Raw genomic sequence first — 5,020 nt, 5'->3', positions numbered from 1 at the left:
TTGGCATATTACTGTAGCCAGGTGTCAGCAGTGTCTAGGGGAAAGAAAATACTTAATGCAAGTCACAGGACAATGAGGAAAGAAGTGAGCATCATGTCAATATTGTAGAGAGTTCTTTAAACATTTTTGTAATGCTTCACCATCGCTCAAATAACGCCAAATAAACAGACATGGATTTTGCTGAAGACCTGAGGAAGAAGGAATGTAGCAGCTTGTTCACACTTCCAAAGTGTTAAAGGTTACAAGCATTAAAACCACATTCAGTTTTCACTCAACTCTGGCTCTGGCAAAATTCAATGTAAATGGCCATGTGAGCAAGCAAGGTGCAGACTTCAATCATCACCCTAATGGCAGGATGTCAGCAGGGTGCCACTCGTACAGACATGAGGGAAAACAGGTAAAGCTGAAAGGCACAGCCATCTTTCATATTTCCCAATCAGTCAAAGCAGACAAAAACTATCTCAGTTTGTAATGAAGCCCCACATATTGCAAATTCATCAGAAGATATATCCTTCTTTAAATACACTAAAGACAAACAGTGGATAAAGCTATTTTAGGGAACTTTTGTACTGTGAGCAATTTCCAAGTCAAGTCTTTATTATATAAAGGTAGAAGTCTCAAATGAAGCATTTATATGATAAAATTAAAAATGGAACAACTGCATTAAAAAAGTATTCTTTCCAAGAACAACCCAGTTATACCCTCCTTCTCATCAAGTGCTTTAAAAAGCTCTGAACTGTTGGATAGGGTACTTGTCCATCCAGTTATGTTGTGCCCAACCTGAACAAAGAAGCCCACTTTTAGTGGCCCCCTGGTAATCATGTTCACATCACATTGACTCCGTAGTAGATAACAACTGCTCATGGTCAAGTAACACATCCAGACAGAAGCTCTGCTCTCTTGTGTCAATCACAATCAAAAAACCCCAAACCTCTTGGTCAACAAATGTCAGAAAGTCTCTCAGAAAGACTTCCAAACAGAAAACACACCTCAGATATGCCTCAGTGAGGTTTTTCCTGCCACTGTCTTCATGGAGGATGAGTGCTCCTGCATTACACTGTGCAACCATCCATTCACACATTGTATGCAGACCTGCCTCTAAGCAAATCTTTGGGATCACCATAAATTTGCACAACAGAGAATGCCGCTTTAAAAACTTTGTGACAGCATTAAAAAAACTGAAATGGTCAACTACTGTGCCACTTACTGATTGTATCACCTTCTCTTCTTTTAACCTATGCTTCTTTGCTACGCTCAGTAGAAGAATGCTGGACTTGCCAGCTGGCAAGCCATCTCCAAAACTCTGGTTTAATCTTTACCATTCACACTCATCACATGCTTATTGTTCTTGCAACTTAACCTCTGTAGAATCATGAATCCCAGCTTCAAAGACAGCTGGTGAAAGGCAGAGTGGTCAGCAGATTTTTCCTTGCTGGAAGGACTTCAACTGCCCATTCTCCTTAGGTTCTTTGCTGGTTTTCTTACTAATGTGAGTTCAATACTTCCTTCTGCTTGTCTAATATGCCTACAGCCTCTACCCCAGCTATATCCAAATGCCAATCAGTTCTTGACTGTACCTTCTGTGGTCATCACAGACTTGCAAAGTAGCTGATGGAAAGAACATCCAGTGGTTTTCTTTTCCAGCTCCCTGCTCAAGCAGGGCCACATAGAACTGGTTGCTTTTTGAATACCTCTAAAAAGGGAAAAAATAGTCTTATTTCTAGTGCATAGTTGAAGAATCAAACTGAATGATTAGAGGTTTGCCAAGAAACTTACGGAACAGAAACGATAATTTTGATTCACAAAAAGCCTTACTCAACATCACTGGGCACTTTAGACTATTCCTGCCTGGTGGTGGTACAGGCTGAGTAAAGAAGATAAGATGCTGAAAAAACAAGCCCAGTGAGCAATCTGATGGTGGTAACTCAAATATCACAGTTTTACTTACTCAGCATATTGTTTTTTATGCGTAGAAAGCAGCTAAATCAAGAAATCTGATGATCTAGAGAAAAAAATAAGCCAGAGGAAGCAACAAAGGAAGAAATAAAAGACTGAAGGAGGAAAATGCTGGAGGTGAAGAGGTTATTGTGCAGGACTCAGATTGCTACACATTCTAGCTCGACAACCTGTGAATTTTCCAGTCCCACGAAGTCCAGCAGTTGAGGTTTGGCCAAAGAACACCATCTGCAGCAGGAACCAGGCTTGTCTGAAGACTATCAAGGCAACACCATTGTCCTCGGACAGAAAAGGGAAGCAAGATGAACAGAGGGGCTGGGTAGCAGGGGCTGTAAGGCTTTTTACAACACACAGGCAGGGCATGGCAGATTCAATTTAAGAGTCAGCTCTGTGTGAATGAGGTGCTCTGCTGACTCCCTTGGTGGGCCACGCTAGCTCTTCCTGTCATCTTTCTCAAGATCACTCCTGAGACGGCACTCATTCGTTCTTAGGATCATTTTTAAGTCGAAATGTTAAAAAAGTAATGTAAGTGTACTTTTAAACTACTATCTACAGCTACCGTTTTCGTTTGTCTACCTGTCCTCTGGTAATGTGATGCATTCCCTACTCCCTTCGCTGCTCCTGAGCTGCAGAGCAGCACACCAGCGGGCAGCTCGGACCCATGCCGGCGTCGTGCCTGTGCCCTGCCCGGCGGGGGAAGCCGCGGGCGGCGCGGTGCGGGCCGACGCCGTGCCAACCTCCCCTCCGCTGCGGCCCCGCGCCCTGAGGGCACACAAGATGGCGGCGGGGCGGAGGCGGCGCGGGGCGGCCCCTGCGGCGGGAGGCGCTGCTGGGCGCGGCTGCTGGGCGGCTTCCCGGGCACAGCGCAGGAAACCAGGCCGTCAGCCCCGTTTCTTCCCGTGTCCTATTAGCGAGGAGCTGCAGAAGCGGCAGCATGTGTCCTGTTTGCAGTGCTGAAATGACACCAGGATGCTTGGGCACAGACGGAGGAGAGCGGATAGTGCCCCGGTGCGCTGAGGGGCTGAACTAGGATCACTGCTACTGTAAAGCCTTATGCAGGTATGTTCATCAGCAGAGAGGCAGTGCTGGATTAAAATAAGGTGCAGATGAAACCCGTTTAGAAATCAGAAACTCGCTGAGAAAAAAATTCCCACGTTTAGAGATCAGAGCACATGGAAAAAGATCACACAGAAAAAAATCCACTGGAATGCACTTTTCAGTACATCTGCTTGGTAACTAAGATGCTGGTTTTGACCTCTCTTCCTGCTGCCGTGGATTCATCTGCTGGCAGAAAACCCAGTCTTTCACTAAACACAACCTTCACATAACCAGCTGCAGCAGCTTTGCTGGAACAAACACTCCGGTTTCATCCTACATTATGTTTTGTAAAAGCAGTTCATGTGCAAATAGTTCAGGGCCTTGCACACAACACTGATCACACTCCATGTTTTTCTGTGCCAGATGGATGGTTCCGCTCTTAAGATAATAATGTACCTACTTCTCTTTATATTTCAGAAATATGTTTGCTAAGTTGACAAAATTCACTGTGAGGACTACAAAAACTGTTTATATAAACTGATTAATTTTATCCTTAAGAACTTTAGGATTATAGGTATTCACTAACAGTATTTATATATAAAGCAAACTGCTAAAACTTGACTTTAGCTGTATAAAAAAGCAGCTTGAAGTGTCATAAGCTGGGAAAGGCAACAGGATGGTTGGAGGACTGAGAAGGTAAGACAGTTAACCTTTATGCTGTATCTTACTGGTTATAGCCTCCAAAATTATAATAGTGCAATAGCAACTCATGTTCCCCTTCTGACATGAGGGAAAGCAGTACTGCATTTGCACATAAGGCTTGCACACAACTGGTGGTTTTCACCTCATTTGTAAGAGGTCACTAAAGGATGAAAACTCCTATTTAGCATAATACAAGCTTTCTACTCAATAAAGGCACACAACTGCTTGATGACAATTACTCAAACTTACCTCCAGTTGTTTTTTTAACAATCTGTGTATTAATGGTACTGCTTTTTCCACTTCCCTAGGCAGCATCAAGAGAGAATAGGATTTGTCGCACCAACACTGAACCAAGACTAAGCTTCAGCCCTTTATATGGAACTGCTGAAAGAGGAAGCTGCAGTACTGAAAGCAGTCAGTCTTGACTGCGTGAGACCATGCCTCTCACAGAAGGCAAATGATGTGTTACTTCAAAAGCTTCATGAAATGCAAACTTGTTGATTTACTGTTCTTAGAGCTGTTACACTTAAATAACTGGGGAGAGGGAAAGTTATGGTTCCTACTCACACCACATTAAGGTTTATAGTTTGATTTACTTTGAAGACTACAGAACTAAAAAGAAAAAAAGGCAAAAACATTCTTTTAGCATACAGGAGCTTTTTCCTTCTGCTAGCAGGAAGAGGCTTTTAGATAAATGGTGATCTAAAACTTAAAAACTACAGACCAGAACTTACAGAACATTTTTTTTCACAGCTAGAAAAAGCCTCTGAAAATATGAAGTAAAAAGGAATAAATAAAATAAAAAGGAATATTTAATAAAAAGGAATGCATAATAAAGAAAAAGGAATGCAGCAGTAAAGTACATAATACAGCAATACTTGTGTATTATTGCAAAAGCAGTAATACATGTCTGTCACTAAATCAGTAGAAAACTAACTGCTTACAAAGGCAAACAGCAAACTTATTTTAGTTATGCTGCTCCAGGCACTGAATGCAGATAATTTTATCTTCACCTCTGTCTGCAGAAGTAAGGTGTGCTTCACGTTGTAAACTTGGGCAAGTTTCACGATTTAAATAATAGATTGGACCTTTTGCTTTATAATGTATGTGTCTAGATTAAGACAAATGGCTGGTAACTTGTTCTGCTTTTACTCCACAGTGCTTCACAGTTGTGTGCATGATCTGGTAGGATGGTGAGACTACCACGTTTTCCTTGGACACGTATCAGAACTTCAACTTGAACAAGCTGGGATTAAGTTTTACTCATTTTAGAAGAGCATTCCCATCCAACATATGGACAAGACAGTTTGAAGAAGCACACTGC

General features: G+C 42.3%; 1 non-coding gene across 1 annotated transcript; it reads left to right on the top strand.

The window, feature by feature from the left end:
• Positions 1–3,675: 3,675 nt before the first annotated feature.
• Positions 3,676–3,804, top strand: LOC128946267 (small nucleolar RNA SNORA47). The gene has a single exon (XR_008483953.1). It is a non-coding gene; the product is annotated as a small nucleolar RNA SNORA47 (small nucleolar RNA).
• The last annotated feature ends 1,216 nt before the right edge of the window (positions 3,805–5,020 follow it).

Source organism: Melozone crissalis, unplaced genomic scaffold (assembly GCF_028551555.1).
Source record: "Melozone crissalis strain CALT ecotype California unplaced genomic scaffold, PUWL_Pcris_2 ptg000005l_1, whole genome shotgun sequence".
In the NCBI taxonomy this organism is placed as follows: Eukaryota; Metazoa; Chordata; class Aves; order Passeriformes; family Passerellidae; genus Melozone; species Melozone crissalis.
This window is presented reverse-complemented; position numbering and strand designations above follow the sequence as displayed.